Source organism: Cyprinus carpio, chromosome A3 (assembly GCF_018340385.1).
Source record: "Cyprinus carpio isolate SPL01 chromosome A3, ASM1834038v1, whole genome shotgun sequence".
In the NCBI taxonomy this organism is placed as follows: domain Eukaryota; kingdom Metazoa; phylum Chordata; class Actinopteri; order Cypriniformes; family Cyprinidae; genus Cyprinus; species Cyprinus carpio.
Window position 1 is genome coordinate 10,816,332 of NC_056574.1, and position 19,500 is coordinate 10,835,831.

Genomic DNA, 19,500 nt, shown 5'->3' on the forward strand with positions numbered 1-19,500 from the left:
TTGGTTTGGACGTTTTTTGTATTTTCTAGCCCGGGGGAACAGACACAGTCTTTATAGTGTGATATCTAGGTGAAAGAGTCTCTATGTGCTAAGAATTAACTGACTTCTGTGACTGGAGGCAGCTAGCAGAACGGTCGTTTTAGACGCTCTGTCTGCTTCCTGACCTGGGCCCCAGTTAGTCAAGTACAAACTCTAAGGACTATGTCCAATATTTTCTAGACAGAAGAGCGGCACCACCCCAGGATGGATGAAGACCATCTCTTTTCAACAGGTCAGGTCTGCCCCAAAAGCTTTTCTAATTGTCTATTTGTCTTTTGTTATTATGTTGTGTGGGCTTAGATTTGAAGTCCAGGCATTGTGTGATGACAGTCTCATCCAATTGTCTATGAAAGCAGGGAGGGGACCAGAGCATATTACAGTGTATGACATCATGCTTGCAAGTTCACCACACCTCTTTAATGTTATTTTTAGTGATCTCCGACTGGCGAAGTCGAACATCATTAGCGCCGGCGTGAATAACAATCTTACTGTATTTACGTTTAGCATTAGCCAGCACTTTTAAATTTGCTAAAACATTGGACTATGGTTGCTGGTGTCTCTATTTTCACGTTCCGTACAATAGATCGCGCCAATAACTAGAGCACTTTGATCAGGTTTCTCAGTGGGTGCATCACTGAGTGGCGAGAACCTGTTTAATGTTTTGATCGTGAAGTGACTCAGGAGACTCAGGAAAGTGACTCAGAGCAGTTCTAGAGATTATGTTTATGTGTTCATGTACTCATATATTGAGGCAGAAGAGGCTGAAAACACCGCGAGCTTCAGTAGACCTATGTGTAGTAAATGAAAACACACATATCTGTGCCATTAATTTCCACGAGGGGTGGACTGGGGAATAATTTCAGACCGGGAAATCTCAAACTCATACAAACAAATTCTGAAACATTGACAACCCTATTTTTTGTATGGACTTGACATAAAAGGTTTAAATCTTTAGGTTGGGGACATGCAAAAAAAAAGTTCTCTCTTGAACTGCACCTTCACTTCAATTTTCCTTTTCAGTCTTCTTTATTTTGCCCTGATATCCATCTCTCTCATGACTTTAATACTCAAGATGTAACAAAACTATACTTTCTAAATTGCCTTCATGTCAAAATTAGTACATCACTACAATATCTTTACAGAAAAATCCTAATACTGAACGAGTCATGTTTTTCCCTTACAATTTTTTTTTTTTTATTTTATTTTTTTTTTGTGGTTGTTGTTTTGGCAGATTACCATTTGTATTTATTTTTAAATAAATTAATTTGTAAATGAATTTTTCATTTGTGGTCACCATGATTTAACAATAATACCCATTATCTTTGGATTTATAGTAAAATCGTGTTCATTTTCATAAGGGTTATGTTATTGTCTGTCCTAGCTCCCCCTAAACCTATCATAAAATATAATTATTTTTCTGCTAAATTACTACTGTAACATTACAATAGATAATAATGATGTCCTTTTGTACAGTATTTTGTGATGACTGATGAGCAATGGGCTGCTGCTTGACTAAGTAAACCAAAGACAAAACTACAATAGCATATTTACAGATGAAACTGACCTGACCCCTTAAAACCCTGAACAGCTTCTCTGCTCCACGTGTGCGCTTCCACAGCCACACCATTCTCTCTCTCGCATTGATAACTCTGATCCAAACCGTTTGGCGGAGGCGCGGAGAGCGCGCCAGCCCAAGCATTGCCAGTCACGACTAACCAGTTCATAATTTATTAGAGATTTAATTATCGAATGGCGGATTCGGAAATAATCGCTTTAGTACATTCGGCAGGCAATTATACAATAATAATATTAAAATAGCGGGCCAAATCAGCTGCCAGGCCACCGGGAATTGTCTCGGTTCTCCAGATGGATAGTCCGCGGCTTTTCCACAGACACGTGCAGGATTCATATTATTGTCTTTTTGCGGCTTAATATTCACAGACACTAGTCCATATCGCGTTTTGATTCAAGTGTACTGACCAACCTTTTGATTTATTCGTCCAAATTGTGGCGGATTCCGTCCACGTTAGGCTATACGAGTTCCGTTTTTACGACTGGATTCTATGAACCAGTCTGTGTTTTCCGCATCGGTGAAATTATAGGGCCATATGTCTCAGAATAGTAAGTGCAATGTGGGAAGAAATCAATTAAATCTGTATTTGGATGTGTGTAAATATTCAAATGTAATCCCCTTTGTAATCGTTAACATTTTCATAAGTAACTGTAATTTAATTTTTCTTAGTAACTGTAACTGATTACAGTTACATTTATTTTGTAATTAAATTACGTAATGCCGTTACATGTAACTACTCCCCAACACTGGTGAGAAAGAGCCGCTCTGTGTGATATTTGAAAATTTCAAGACTCACACCTGTAAGTAAATGCGACTGTTTATACCATTATCAGCATATGAAGTAGATTTGTCTTTCGTCATCTCTCTGCTCTTTTAATGCAGTGTCAGATGCCGAACGCGCCATCAGTTTTTACTTTCACTTTCTAGTGAATTGACTAAGATTAAGAGGTTCACTGCATAATTCTTGTGCAAAGTTTGCACGTCACACCTGTAAGTAAATGCGGTTGTCAATCCCAAAAACAGTGTGAACATAACAGTGTATCTTTATTCTTCTGCTTGTGATCAGACGGTTGGCTTTAAGTTCCCTAAAACGTTCTTGCGATGACAAGTTATAGATGTGAAGTCATCCGCAATTTTTCCAAAAATATTTTCTGTTTTCAGAGTATCACACACTCTCTCACTCTCTGATGTTCCTTAAACTGAAACCCACTCAAAACTCAAAACAGACAGTTCCTTATAATTTTGAGCAAATCCTTTAAATCTTCTTTAACACTAGAACCGCCAAAGGTCGCTGTATACCTAAAACCGCCAGCGTGTAAATTTTACCCATGCACATTACAACTGTATCTATATGGCTAAAGAACATATTATTTCACTGCATTATGCCACTGTCTTCACAAATAAGTGTCTAGAGTCATGAAATGATTATGTCTGGTCATCAACTATATTTTTATTCTGTTGTTTTATGTTCAAGACTTTTATATATATATATATATTAACAAAACAATATCCATCCAAACCAACAAACAAGCAGGGAAGGGGGAGCAACAGACACATTATCAATAATTTACAATTGGAAAGAGACGGAAAAAAAAAGTTACATTGTCATTCCTTTACATATTCCAAAATGTCAGAAGAAAAACATTGCCATGCATCAAAAGTCCCAGGTTTAGCTCCGTTAATTCGTGCCGTTGTACATTCACTGGCCACTATCCCAAGGTATGAATTCAAAATGTTTTTGCGCACATGTTCAGAGTAAACCAGTTTTGTATTATTGTCTTTGTAGCCGTAAAACCAGCAAACAACTTTCTCTTCTTTAATGAACTTATACAGAGATTGGAATCGTCATTGAGAAGACATAAAACTGGATTAGACGTGTAATCATTTTGTAGTAAAAAGGATAAAACAGAATTCACATGTGTCCATAGGTTGACAACAATTGGACATTCCCAAAACGTGGAGAAAAGTACCTAATGATACAGTGGTACAGATATGGCAGTTATAGGTCGATTGCAGTTTCATTTAAACCTCTTGTAAGGAGTTATGTATGCTCTCTGGATGAGTATGAAATGGATAAGACAATGAGCCAAGTTTTTAGAAGTTAAGATTAGATTAGACGCCTTGAGAGCAGAGCGTAACTGAAAAAAGACCTGACGGGTAACGGTATAAGACAGTTCCACACGCAAGCCGGGAAACATAATGTCAGGCCGATTATGAATGTCATTTGAGTTCAGACAGTGCTTTCAGTCGCGTTCAAACTCATTTGCTGTGCGGTGTCTAAAGAATTTAAGACCAGCTGTTGCAGTCGTCCTCTCGAAGATTAATTTATATTAAATTATATAAATTTTGTGACTGACGCTGGCAATTAACTGCACCTGTTTCCTTATTTTTAGACCATTTAAATAATGAATTGAAAAATAATAATAAAAAAAAATCACAAACATGACATTTCTGAATAAAATTATTTTATACACTTTAGTTATATCTAATTTGGCATTTTCAATTAATGTAGGGCTGTTACATTCTTCTGATTATTAGGCCTATTCATATTATTAAGTTACTTTTATTCTTAAATTAATATTAAAATTATTTTGCCCCACAATAATTTCATAGTGCATCACCGCAAAACTGACGCCTGCGAGGTAAATATTATGCTAGCTTACTCCTCATTGAAAATGTTTTTAAAAAAAGTCATTCAAAACAAAATTATTAATTATAAATTATTAACACTGCAATCATCAAAAAAAAAAAAAAAAAAAAAAAAAAAAAAAAAAAAAAAAAAAAAAAAAACCAAGCACAGACTTTTTTTTTTTTTGCACCAGCCTGTATGTTCGGGCCACAAGAGAAATATTAAGGAAGTAAATTAGCCTAAAACATTTAGCTACTGTATATACCATTATCAGCATAATATACCCTGGGCTGGCGTGCTGAGTAAAGCTCTCGAAGAAGAAGGTATAATAGGGTATTTTTAATAATCCAGGTAGATCAAACACTCAATAATCCACAATTAACATGAACAATGGAGGAGGTGTAGTAGGTTATTTTTAATGGTTCAGGTAGACCAGGAAAGTAATCAGAGGAGTGAAAACAGGTGGGGAGTAATCAATTAACAAAACGAGGAATGGAACGGAACGGAACATGACCAAATAGGGATAACAGAAAAGGAACAGAAAGTCCATGACTGTGACAGTTCACCCCCTCCCGGAACGGTGCGTCCTCGCACCGAAAGAGATAGTCCAGCGGAGGGAGGGTGGGGGGTTCAGGAGGTGGGCGTGGGGCAGGCAAGGGGCAGGCAATGGAGAAGGAGCATGGAGCATGGTACCAGGGTGGAGTGGATGGAGGGAGGAGCCATGGAGGAGCCCGGAGCAGTAGGAGCCAGATGGATCTCCAGAGGCCAGCCAGGAAAGCGGCCCATGGTGGAGTCGACGGTGGGAGGAGCCATGGTGGAGGAGGGGCCGACAACACCAGGGGGCCGACTGACGGAGACTGAGCCGATGGCAGAGGAGTCCAAGACGGAGCCGAGCAACCGCAGAGCCAGGGTGACCCCGAGGATCCGGAGGGCCAAGGCGGAGCAGAAGGCTCAGGCGACCAAGGCGGAGGCGGGGCACCGGAAGACCGCTGCGGAGCCGGAGTGACTGAGGATGGAGGTGGAGCCGAAGGGAAGGAGGAGCCTGACAGAGCCGGAGGGATGGAGCGATGAGGCGAAACCAGAGGAATGGAGTCCCGAGGCGGCGGATGGTCGACGACTGACCAAGGTGGAGCCGGAGGGACGAGGGAGCCCGGTGGAGCAGGTGGGATGCCGGGCCACGGTGGAGACGAGGGAGCTAGGAGCCAAGGCGGAGCTGCCGGGTCGAAGGACCGAGGAGGAGTCCAGGACTCGGAGGCTGGAGACGGAGGCAGGGAATCCACACGCCCAGGTGGAGGTGGTGACTGGAAGTCCTGGGGCGGAACTCCGCGCCCAGATGGCGCGGACTGAGGGTGAGCTGCGGGACTGACTGGCACCAGCGGGGATGAGGTCGAGGAACTGGCTGGTCTAGGAGGAGATGAGAGAGGGAGGATGGGAGGAAACACAGGAGAATCTGAGCTGGGCGGAACCAGCGGAGAAACAGGAGGGTCAGGGCTGGGTGGAACCAGCGGAGAGAAACAGGAGGGTCAGGGCTGGACGGAACCAGCGGAGAGAGGAGCAGAGGAACTGACATGTCTAGGAGGAGGCGGGAGAGGGAGGTTGGGAGGGAACACAGGATTGTCAGGGCTGGGCGGAACCAGCGGAGAAACAGGAGGATCAGGGCTGGACGGAACCAGCGGAGAAACAGAAGGATCGAGGCTGGGCGGAACCAGCGGAGAAACAGGAGGATCGAGGCTGGGCGGAACCAGCGGAGAAACAGGAGGGGTCAGAGCTGGACGGAACCAGCGGAGAAACAGAAGGATCGAGGCTGGGCGGAACCAGCGGAAAAAAAACATTTGAGGGTCAGGGCTGGACGGAACCTGCGGAGAAAACAGAAGGGTCGGGAATAACCTCCCCAAACCAGTCTATTAGATCCATAATTTCTTCTGTATACTTCCCAGAAACCACATGCAGCTCACCCTCAGTTGCAGGAGTGTGGGCGGGGGCGCTCCTCCACGCCCTCGATCTCCACTAAGCGTCCCACGACGCACGGGGTTGCCGGCTCACACACCTGGTCAGTCGCGCTCTCGAGTTCATCCTCCCTGTCGGCGCGATAGGCTCGGGCTCTGCGGCTGCGGCGGTCTCTAGCTCGTGCAGGGTGGGGTGGGGTGATGGCTGGCTGGTCTCTGGGTCGGGAGTGGGGCTGGAGATCTCCTCCTCAGCGGGACAGACGGTGAACGGAGATCCGTTTTGCTCCAGCACCCACTCCACGAAACGCGGCGAAATCCTCTCTGGGACCGTTCGCTGGGAGGCGTGCCTTACACCGCTCGCTCAGGCCAGCATAGTAAAACGCACTGAGCGAGCGGTCCGGGAAGTCTGTAAGGCACGCCAGATCGAAAAAGTCCCTGGTATGGTCCTCCAGCGAACGGTCCAGTTGCTCCAGGCATAGGAGTCGGACGCCTGGGATATCCATTCCGAGAGGGGGCAAAACAAACAAAAAAAAACACGGAAAGAAAAAACGCCGCTAAAACTGTAACGGTCCGCTATTCTGTCACACCTGGGCTGGCGTGCTGAGTAAAGCTCTCGAAGAAGAAAGTATAATAGGGTATTTTTAATAATCCAAGTAAATCAAACACTCAATAATCAACAATCACAAACCTCAACATGGGACGAGGAGGAACTAAACAAACAGGGCTTTTAAACACCAGGAAAGTAATCAGAGGAGTGAAAACAGGTGGGGAGTAATCAATTAACAAAACGAGGAATGGAACGGAACATGACCAAATAGGGATAACAGAAAAGGAACAGAAAGTCCATGACTGTGACAAATGGGGATAACAGAAAAGGAACAGAAAGTCCATGACTGTGACACACCCAAAATAGAACAATTCTTTCATTCCAGTTTTACTTTCACTTTCTAGTGAATGGACTGAGATTAAGAGGTTCACTGCATAATTCTTGTGCAAAGTTTGCACGTCACACCTGTAAGTAAATGCGGTTGTCAATCCCAAAAACTGACAGTGTGAACATAACAGTGTATCTTTATTCTTCTGCTTGTGATCAGACGGTTGGCTTTAGTTTCCCTAAAACGTTCTTTGCGATGACAAGTTATAGATGTGAAGTCATCCGCAATTTTTCCAAAAATATTTTCTGTTTTCAGAGTATCACACACTCTCTCACTCTCTGAGGTTCCTTAAACTGAAACCCACTCAAAACGTTAAGTTCCTTATAATTTTGAGCAAATCCTTTAAATCTTCTTTAACACTAGAACCGCCAAAGGTCGCTGTATACCTAAAACCGCCAGCGTGTAAATTTTACCCATGCACATTACAACTGTATCTATATGGCTAAAGAACATATTATTTCACTGTATTATGCCACTGTCTTCACAAATAAGTGTCTAGAGTCATGAAATGATTATGTCTGGTCATCAACTATATTTTTATTCTGTTGTTTTATGTTCAAGACTTTTTTTTATATTATCAAAACAACATCCATCCAAACCAACCAACAAACAGGGAAGGGGGAGCAACAGACACATTATCAATAATTTACAATTTGATAGAGACAGAAAAAAAAATTACATTGTCATTCCTTTACATATTCCTAAATGTCAGAAGAAAAACATTGCCATGCATCAAAAGTCCCAGGTTTAGCTCCGTTAATTCGTGCCGTTGTACATTCACTGGCCACTATCCCAAGGTATGAATTCAAAATGTTTTTGCGCACATGTTCAGAGTAAACCAGTTTTGTATTATTGTCTTTGTAGCCGTAAAACCAGCAAACAACTTTCTCTTCTTTAATGAACTTATACAGGGATTGGAATCGTCATTGAGAAGACATAAAACTGGATTAGACGTGTAATCATTTTGTAGTAAAAAGGATAAAACAGAATTCACATGTGTCCATAGGTTGACAACAATTGGACATTCCCAAAACATGTGGAGAAAAGTACCTGATGATACAGTGTTACAGATATGGCAGTTATAGGTCGATTGCAGTTTCATTTTAAACCTCTTGTAAGGAGTTATGTATGCTCTCTGGATGACTATGAAATGGATAAGACGATGAGCCAAGTTTTTAGAAGTTAAGATTAGATTAGACGCCTTGAGAGCAGAGCGTAACTGAAAAAAGACAAAATATGATGATGCTGGTAAACAAAACTTAGTTCTTAGTTCTTGAAGCGAGCAGAGTCCTTGGTTATCATATAAATTACTGCAAGTGTTTATGCCCAATTTAGACCAAGAGGGCTGGACAAATGGACGATTTCCACATAAAAAATTAAAGTTGTGCCATAAGGGTGTGGTGTTACAAAATTTGAAAAGTCCTCCCATCAGGCGTTCCACCCTTTTCCAGATCCTAATAGAATTGGCCACAACCGGGCCAAATTTATATTTATAATTTTTATTTCCTGTGCCAGCAAATAAAATATCTTGGAGCCTTGGAGCTTCCATTACTCTCCATGAAACTTTAGACTGAGGACCGACCCAAGTATGAAAAGTTGGAATGACCAATAACATAATTCAAAATTTTGTACAGCCAATCCTCCTGAAAATATAGGACGCTGCAATGTGACAAGTTTTATTCTGGGTCGTTTACCATGCCAGATAAACTGGGAAACTATAGAATTGATCTCCTTAAAGTAACCTGGAGGAGGGGAAAGCGGCAACATAGAAAAAAGGAAATTAAGCCGAGGTAAAAAAATTCATTTTGACGGTGGAGAAGAGAGACTTTAAGATTATTCCCTCTTTGAGTATCACTCTTGATCTAGACTAACATATTATTAAAATTGTTTCTGGTAATTTTATGAATGTCTTTATATATGGTAATATGTTCAAGGTTTTTTAATTCAGGCTACACTAATCCATAACGGTCAGTAGCATAAAAGCCTAAATGACAATGGAAAAGTAGCCTAAATATTTGGGTGGTGTAATATTATGATAAAATGTCATTAATCAGTATATCAAGATAACCCATGCTATTTAAATTACTAAAATAGCCTATAGACAATAATGAGCAGTAATAATTCACCACACTGCATAGGACATGCGATGACAAATTGAAGCGCACAGCTTCACCTAAATATTTATTAATGTATTTAGTTATATAATTTATAAATTGAATAACAGAACAACACCATTAAACTTTGGATAATCAAAAAAAAAAATGTTTTATTCATTGGTTCAGCTTCACCTAAATATTTATTAATGTATTTAACCCTGCATGGTGTAAATATTTGTTAATGATTAACAGTTGCAAATAAACATTCATTAGAAATTTAGAAAAGTAATCAAAAGTAATCAGTTACATTAATTTAATAAAGTAAATGAAAAAGTTACACTACTATTACGTTTTAAATAGGGTAACTTGTAATCTGTAACCCATTACATTTCCAAAGTAAAGCTCCCAACACTGACAATATGCAAAGACAAAAATTAAATTATTAAACCAAGATTTGACCAATAAGAGTAACATTAGGCTAAAGCATGTAAATATGATATCTGGATCACTGTCGGTCAGGGGTGTAGATAGCGGAGGGCCTGACGGGTAACGGTATAAGACAGTTCCACACGCGAACCGGTTCATTCGTGAAGCCGGGAAACATAATGTCAGGCCGATTATGAATGTCATTTGAGCTCAGACAGTGTTTTCAGTCGCGTTCAAAGTCAATTGGTGTGCGGTGTCTAAAGAATTTAAGACCAGCTGTTGCAGTCGTCCTCTCGAAGATTAATTTATATTAAATTATATATATTTTGTGAGTTTAGCCTGTTTTTTTATGTATATGTTTAGTTATTTGTAGACCATTTAAATAACGAATTGAAAAAATAATACCTAGCGATAGCGATAATTAAAAATAATAATAATTAAAAATAAATAAATAAATAAATAAAAATAACAAACATGACATTTCTGGATAAAATTATTTTATACACTTTAGTTATATATAATTTGGCATTTTCAATTAATGTAGGCCTGTTACATTCTTCTGATTATTAGGCCTATTCATCATATTATTCTTAAATTAACATTACAATTATTTTGCCCCACAATAATTTCATAGTGCATCACCGCAAAACTGACGCCTGCGAGGTAAATATTATGCTAGCTTACTCCTCATTGAAAATGTTTTTAAAAGGTCATTCAAAACATATTTATTAATTATAAATTATTAACACTGCAATCATCAAAAAAAAAAAAAAATTAAAGCACAGACCTTTTTTTTTTTTTTTTTTGCACTAGCCTATTTCGGACCACAAGATAAATATTAAGGGAGTAAATTAGCCTAAAACATTTAGCTACTGTATGTACCATTATCAGCATATGAAGTAGATTTGTCTTTCATCGTCTCTGTGCGCTTTTAATGCAGTGTCAGATGCCGAAAGCGCCGTCAGTTTTTACTTTCACTTTCTAGTGAATGGACTGAGATTAAGAGGTTCACTGCATAATTCTTGCGCAAAGTTTGCACGTTGCTTGTGTGATATCCATTGGCTCGCCTTCCTGGTTTAAAACAAATATTTACAATACTGCGACATAACCAGCCACCCTCCTGCCCCCACCCTTGAGTTCGCGGTTGGGGGCTGCGGATTTGCACTATGCCACTGGACTCTATCCGTTAGTTAGCCTAGTGCCCGTTCTCTTTTGCCCAGGCCCGCCCAAAAATAAAATTCTGGCTACTCCACTGCTGTCAGATGAGCCGTCAGATGCTGAGCCGACCCAGGATGCATAAGACTCTCCATCACTCATGGCATTTAGTGTTTCTAATAGGCCTACCTACCTTCCATAAATCGCCTTTTTTGTCATTTTGACTTAATTTATGAAACTGATAACAGCTAAATCAGTGAGTGAAAGGCGTTGCCTAGAAATGTACAACATAAGCGGCAAGAAAATGACAGCATGAAAATACATGCATTATAGCGGGTAAATTTGACCCGCTGGCGCTTATAGGTAAATGCCCCGTTTTTTTTTAAATGGTTTTATCTAAATAATTTTTGACAACATTGGATTGTAAATTACATCATTTTAGTAAAAGTAAATGACTGGGAGACTTGAATGTTTTATTTTATATCTGTTATGCACGTTTGAAAAAAGCCACGGGTAAATTTACCCCTTGGCGGTTCTAGCATTAAAAACTTCACAATCATATTAACACATGAGCATAAAATTCTGGTGCTTGATAATAGTGATGGGAATTCTGGCACTTTTAGGGATCCGGATCATTTGGCTCAGCTCAGCAAAAAGAACCATCTCTCTTTGCTCCCAAACAGTTCAAATTTAGTTCCAATTCTGGCTTTTAATAATTCAGCCAGATTGGTCAATGTTTTGACCCATTACTGGTATGGGGTATGTGTGCACAAATATAAAGGAAAATGCTACCAAACGGCTTGCTCTGAAAAGAGTTGCTTTTGACAGAGTAAAAAAAGCTGTTTTTTACACTACTATGGGTGTTTTTTTACAAAACTATGTTGAGGAATTTTAATTAAGATATTTTGGAGTCTTTTCAACTTGTGGAAAATGGGCATCCGATAACCCCTTTAATCATTAAAAAAAAATAAAAAAAAAAAAAGTTCAAAACTACACTAAACAAAATTAAAATCCAGTCAGTATCTGTTGTGACCACCATTTGCCTCACGCAGTGCAACATCTCCTTCGCATAGAGTTGATCAGGTTGTTGATTGCGGCCTGTGGAGTGTTGGTCCACTCCTCTTCAATGGCTTTGCGAAGTTGCTGGATATTGGCAGGAACTGGAACACTCTGGTATACTCTGATCCAGAGCATCCCAAACATGCTCAATGGGTGACATGTCTGGTGAGTATGCTGGCCATACAAGAACTGGGATGTTTTCAGCTTCCAGGAATTGTGTACAGATCCTTGCAACATGGGCCATGCATTATCATGCTGCAACATGAGGTGATGGTCGTGGATGAATGGCACAACAATGGGCCTCAGGATCTCGTCACGGTATCTCTGTGCATTCAAAATGCCATCAATAAAATGCACCTGTGTTCGTTGTCCATAACATATGCCTGCCCATACCATAACCCCACTGCCACCATGGGCCACTCGATCCACAATGTTGACATCAACAAACCACTCACCCACATAATGCCATACATGCTGTCTGCCATCTGCTCTGTACAGTGAAAACTGGGATTCATCCATGAAGAGAACACCTCTCCAAAGTGCCAGATGCCATTGAATGAGAGCATTTGCCTACTCAAGTCGGTTATGGCGACGGATTGCAGTCAGGTCAAGACCCCAGTGAGGACAACGAGCATGCAGATGAGCTTCCCTGAGACGGTTTCTGACAGTTTGTGCAGAAATTCTATGGTTATGCAAACCGATTGTTGCAGCAGTTGTCCAGGTGGCTGGTCTCGGACGATCTTGGAGGTGAAGATGCTGGATGTGGAGGTCCTGGGCTGGTGTGGTTACACGTGGTCTGCGGTTGTGAGGCTGGTTGGATATACTGCCAAATTCTCTGAAACGCCTTTGGAGACAGCTTATGGTAGATCGATGAACATTTAATTCACGGGCAACAGGTCTGGTGGACATTCCTGCATTTAACATGCCAATTGGATGCCCCCTCAAAACTTGCGACATCTGTGGCATTGTGCTGTGTGATAAAACTGCACATTTTAGAGTGGCCTTTTATTGTGGCCAGCCTAAGGCACACCTGTGCATCATGTCTAATCAGCATCTTGATATGCCACACCTGTGAGGTGGATGGATTATCTCGGCAAAGGAGAAGTGCTCACTAACTAAGATTTAGACAGATTTGTGAACAATATTTGAGAGAAACAGGCCTATTGTATACATAGAAAAAGTCTTAGATCTTTGAGTTCATCTCATGAAAAATGGGGGCAAAAACAAAAGTGTTTTGTTCAGTGTACATGCCACATAATATTCAGTTTTGTTAAATAATTCAGATTTACACAATTTAAATTCAAATTATTTTGTTACATTTCTGTCTCCATAAACCTTTCTGAAATACAATAATTGTATTTTTTTGGGTATAAAAATTGGGATCTCGCTTAGAGAGACCAATCTACTTCGAATGAAAACTAAATGAGCCAATGCACATTGGCATGCGATTATTGCATCCAGCTGCCGCTGATCACACCGTGAGTATAAGTAGGCAGCATACACAGCGCATATTCAGATTTTCGCTGAGGAGCCGAGCCGGTGACCTGGCCGCTCAACGGTGGTACAGGAGCTGTGGCAACGGGACGTGACATCTCCATTCCCTCCTTCAAGGAGCGAGGGTTACCATACGTAACCGAGATGTTCCCGCCCAAATTGGGATCTCTACCAAAAGGCCACAGCTACTGCCCCTTCCAGTGTCCCATGGAAGCTACCTGCGCCCCTACTTTTTGGCGTAGGCCAGGACTTACCTCAAGAGGACCAGCTACTGCTGTTATGGCACTACCCAATCAGTAAGACTGGATAACACTGGGAAAACGTACCCGTTCCATTTGGAACAGGGACATTGCGGAATTTCCACTCTTCCCGAAGGAGGTTTCAGAAGAAATACACATATGAACATCAGTTTAGGTGCATATGGAAGATTGGAGGTGATTGTAACCCTCTTGGAATGGCAGAAGTCTGCCGGGGAAACACGGGCTCTGAGGCCATACTGTGGACTTTACACATATTGGATCCACTTAGGTCTCTACATATGGAACCCAGCCCTCTACCAGTTCTCACAAATTCATAGAGAGAGGGCCTGGCACCGGATGCTCCACCATTTTTAGCAAGCTGACCCAAAGCCGGGGCCACTCAGTGCTTCTACCCATTTGAGGTGAGAACACAGGAGGATACTGGCTCCACACAAAAGCTGTAGAATCTAACGAACATGTTAGGGGTCGCCCAGCCCGCAGCTCTACAGATATCTGCCAGTGAGGCTTCACGGGCCAGTGCCCAGGAGGATGCAACACTTCTAGTTGAGTGAGCTCACAACCTGAATGGGCAGGGCACACCCTGTGCCTGATAAGCCAGGGTGATGGCATCCACAATCCAGTCGGCCATCATCTGCTTGGAGATAGCATTCCCCTTCTGCCGGCCTCTGTGACAGACAAAGAGCTGGTCTGAGGTCCTGAAGCTTTGTGTCAAGTCAACTTAGCATCTTAAGGCTCGGACAGGACAGAGCAAAGCTAGGGCTGGGTCTGCCTCCCCTGGAGGGAGCGCTTGCAGGCTCACCACCTGATCCCTGAGGGGAGTAGTGGGAACCTTGGGCACATAGCGGGGATCGGCCAAGGAGTGGCTGTCACGAGGAGCATTAGTTCCAGGAACCAGGTCCGGGTGGGCCAATAGGGCACCACTAACAGGACCTGCTCCTCGTCCTCCCTGACCTGGGGAAATGCATATTTGTGAAGGCCCCACAGCCAACTCTGTGCCAGTGCATCCGTGCCGAGTGTTAGTTAGTCAGTAGGTTAGTTGTGTATAGGTTTATACTGTTTTACTTCATTGTTGTATGTCTGTATTTATGTAGCACTGTGCTCCTGTGAGGCATGACATTTCGTTCCACTGTATGTCCACACATGTAGCGGAATGACAATAAAGCTCAACTTGAACTTGAACTTGAACTTGACGTGCCAGTGCAGGTGGGGCACCGCCCAAACCCCGTGTGGACCACAGCATGCCTGGACCGTTTGCTCTTTTCACAGTTGACCCAAAGGCCCAACAGGCTGAGGTGTGAAAGCACCAAGTTCCTGTGTTCGCACAACTGATCCTGAGACTGAGAGAGTATGAGCCGGTCATCGAGGTAGTTGAGAATGTGAATGCCCTGTTCTCTCAGAGGAACAAGGGCCACCTCTGCAACTTTTGTGAAGACACGGGGTGACAAGGACAGCCCGAAGGGCAGGACCTTGTACTGATATGCCTTTCCTTCGAACGCAAACTGCAGGAATGGTCTGTGGCACGGAAGGATCTAGACATGGAAGTACGCATACTTCAGGTTGATAGCTGCGAACCAATCTTGGGGACAGATGCACTTGATGATGCACTTCTGCGTGAGCAAACTTGAATGGGAGCCCGTGAAGGGCCCGGTTCAAGACGTGAAGATCCAAGATGGGTACAATGAAGTAGGGGCTGTAAAACCCTGTCCTCATATCGGCTGGAGGAACCGGCTCTATCGCATCCTTCGCCAGCAAGACTGCCATCTCTGCACGCATGACAGGGGCATCTGCTGCTTTCACTGAAGTAAAGTGGACTCCCCTGAACTTGGGAGGGCGCCACACGAACTGAATCACATAGCTGAGCCTGACAGTCCAAAGAAGCCATTGAGACGGGCTGGGTAGTGCTAGCCAGGCTCCCAGATACTGCGCAAGTGGCACCAATAGAACTACAGGCGTAGCCGCAGTGGGGCAGCAAGGAAGGACGCAGGGACCCGGCCCGGTCGTCTCGTTGCCAGTCCGAGGCGGGGTCTGAGTGTGTGTAACTCTTACCCGCGTTCGAGCAGAGGGTGCGTGGGTAGTCCACTGGTTCGTCCTCCCGATCTGCCCACTGCTGCTCACTGACGAGAGAGGAGGGTGAGTGTGATACGACACTGGATCATCCACAACCCCCCATCCCCTCTGGTGACCCAGAGATAGAGGAAACTGCTCTTTTGTCAAGTAAGTGGGTACCACTGACCGCGAGGTCAGTGGTGGGGAAAAAAGAATCAAAAGATTCTCCGCCCGGGCCCTCCTCTGGGGGAGGGAGTGGTGCGTTCACCATCTCCCGAAGAGCAGATCCCTCCATCTCTGGGTCGCCCGTCTCAGGGCCACTTGCTCTTGCGCTTGCCACCAGGTTTGGTGGGGGCCTGGACGGGTGGGAGGGCTGGATCCATGGGGTGGGGCGGATCTTCCTCCCCAGAAAAGTCTGCCTCACCCTCCGATGCAGCGATCAACATCCGATCGTCGGGGGGAGCCACGCAAGATTCAGGTGGTACCCCCTTGGAGGGTCCAGCCTGCTCTCTCGACAGCAACACTGGCTTAAAGAGCCAGCAGAATGAGGAGCCCTCCTCAGAGGGGACCTCACCATCACCGTGAGACCAGTCCGGCCAGTGACAGAAGTGGGGCACCCACGGATGCCTCCAGAGGGAACCCTAGATCTAGGCACTGACATGGGCACTCCGCGCCTTTGCAGGAGACGGAGTCTGGTCCGCCCCTTTCGAGATGGTCATCCTCCTGCAATAGGAGTATGACTCGTCCACGAAAGCTACCTCAGCGTGCTTAAAGGGATAGTTCACCCAAAAATGAAAATTTGATGTTTATCTGCTTACCCCCAGGACATCCAAGATGTAGGTGATTTTGTTTCTTCAGTAGAACACAAATCATGATTTTTAAATTCAACCGTTGCAGTCTCTCAGTTGTTTAATGCATGGCAATGGTAACAAAATCTATGAGAGTAAAAAAACATTCACAGACAAATCCAACTTAAACCCTGCGGCTCGTAACGCGTATTCACCACATCACAGACTTATAATTGCATTACCACCACCTAGCTCTCAATTGGACCATTGACACTCTATCTACAATCTCAATTAGTGTAGGTGGCTGTAATGCACTTATAAGTCTGTGATCTGCCATAAGGCAAGAAGAAGATGCCTCACACACCTGCTGTGGTGAATGCGCATTCACAAGAGTTCTAACAGCTCGGACATTGCGTTAATCAGAGGTAAAAAACTATATAAATACTGTTTAGTTTCCTGCAAAGACCGATCGTTTTGTGTCTTTGCACATCAATGTATCGTCACAAGCCGCAGGGTTTAATTTGGATTGGTCTGTGCATTTTTTTTATTCTCATAGATTTTGTTACCATTGCCATGCATTAAACAACTGACAGACTGCAATGGTTGAATTTAAAAATCATGATTTGTGTTCTACTGAAGAAACAAAGTCACCTACATCTTGGATGCCCTGGGAGTAAGCAGATAAACATCACATTTTCATTTTTGGGTGAACTATCCCTTTAATGCTCAGACACGAGAGGCAGCGATCGTGACCATCACCCAGCACCAGGTAATGACCGCATCCAGAAACGCACTGATGTAAGGGCATCTTTAAAAAAACGCGTCTTTAAAAAGACGTTCCACCCGTGAATGCTCTTTAGAAATGTTCTTTTAATGTGCTGAAGCACGCAGGGCAAATGGCCGCCTGCACCACACACAGGGGGAGTGCAGCCTGCTGTGTGCAACCCACTTGTCATGAGAAAACCAGCACTGCTGAAGCGCCATACCGCCAGCACAAGAGCCCTCGAAGAGCGTGCTTGAACTCGTCTTGTAGACTCAAAGTAGACGGTCAGGAGCAGAATGATAGAACCGCTCAGCTCCGAAAAGCTGAATATGCACTACATCTGCTGCCTACTTATACTCACACTGTGATCAGCGGCAGCTGGATGCAATAATCGCATGTCAATGTGCATTGGCTCATTTCGTTTACACTCGTAGTACATTGGTCTCTCTAAGTGAGATCCCAATTCGTCGGTCATCCAATGTGACGTTGAGAGTGACCGACTGAAAGGGAACCTAATTTATGTAAAAATAACACTATTAAAGAACGTTATTACCCAGATTTCATAGGTACATATTTAAGAAGTCTGCTTAAGAGCATTTGCTCCTATGAAGCATCTGCTGTGTAAAAACATCTGATAAATGTTTTAGAAAAAGCAGATTTACATACATTCTAAATCATAAATATCTTCATGTTTTAGAAAAAGCAGGTTTACATACATTCTAAATCATATCTAAGAGACATATTGCAGATGAAATATATCTTGCAGATGTAAATGCAAACATTAAACAGGTGTGATGTATCAGGGTATATGTGCTCTCAGGGTAGTGAACTATCCAAAACACAAACTATCACAAACAAATCTTACTCAAATGTTGTGCCATATAACAGATAAAAACTAAATTACAGTGTGCAAAACAGAAGCGTCCAACACAGTTGTATCATTATATATATTAACACTGTCACATTGTGCAGGTATGTTGAATATGTTGTGTTTGTGTGTGAGCAAGAATCATCATCTACACATCAAAGCAAAATAAGCAAAATCCCTTTGACATAAGTCAGTACATGAAATGCACGTGGCTAACAAGCAATGTGGCAAAAATCATCCCATTTTTTGTTATATTAAGAAAGTAAAAAAAAAGGGGAAAAAAAAGACGACAATCCACACTGTAATTAATTTTTTTCTCTTTTTGTTTTTAGTGCTGATTTCAAACATCCACTCTGGACACTCTGAAGGTGAGTGAATTTGATTTATATACACACACACACACACACACACACACACACACACACACACACACACACACATATTTATATATATATACACACACACATATATATATATATATATATATATATATATATGCACACACACACACACAAATCCATACATAGGGGTGATTCTACACTGTTACAATATAATAGCCTATTAGTAATCATGATGAGAAGACTCATTTAGGTAAAAACAAACAAACAAAAAAAACACCTAGGTTCAAATGATTTATACTGTATATTAGCCAGCATTATCAAATTACATGCTAATAAAGGCATAGTAAAGTCATGATGTATCTCAGCAATCCTTTTTCCTGTTAAAATAAACTCTGTTTGGTGACCGCATTACCTATTGGTCCGAAATCATACCAATTTATCCAGTGTGAACCCCTTCATCATTTTGAATTTTATTGTAAACTGCTGTAAACTTTGGTGAATGTTATGTCTCTTTGACTGCTGATATAGATGTAGGTGGTCTGACACAGAGTGTTAAGCTCTAGACTATTAACCCAGTTAAAGTTGTACCACTGAAGTTGATTAAAGCTGTGTATTTTATTATTTTTGTTTATTGAATAAGCACATTATTTTCATTGTGAATTTTTGTCATTGTACAGAAACACCAAAACCCAAAGTGAGCATTAAACCTGCTCAACATGTATTCAGAGGAGAGACAGTCACTCTCAGATGTGACATTGATGGTGAAGGAGTCATTAGCTGGCAGTACAGCTGGTATAAAGATGGTTCAGGCAGTGTTTTCAGTGAACTACAGGAACACACATTCAGTCCTGTTACTGAGTCTGACGCAGGTAAATACTCCTGTTATGGAGCAGAGAGAGGAGGATCACGCAGCTCAAACATCAGTGATGAAGTTACACTGACAGTATCAGGGGTGAGTTTGAACATCTCTTCATATACACACATTTAACATGTTTCTTTAATGTGTTGTAGGCCTCCTTGGCCAATTTATCTGAGCATAGGTACTGTACCAGGTTTAGTTACAGCACCACCTACTGGTAAAA

The 19,500-nt window shown here is 42.5% G+C and overlaps 1 long non-coding RNA gene across 1 annotated transcript; it reads left to right on the forward strand.

The window, feature by feature from the left end:
- The first annotated feature begins 17,158 nt into the window (after positions 1–17,158).
- On the forward strand, positions 17,159–19,362 carry LOC122136184. The gene is made up of 3 exons (XR_006153993.1): positions 17,159–17,215; positions 18,410–18,445; positions 19,096–19,362. It is a non-coding gene; the product is annotated as an uncharacterized LOC122136184 (long non-coding RNA).
- The last annotated feature ends 138 nt before the right edge of the window (positions 19,363–19,500 follow it).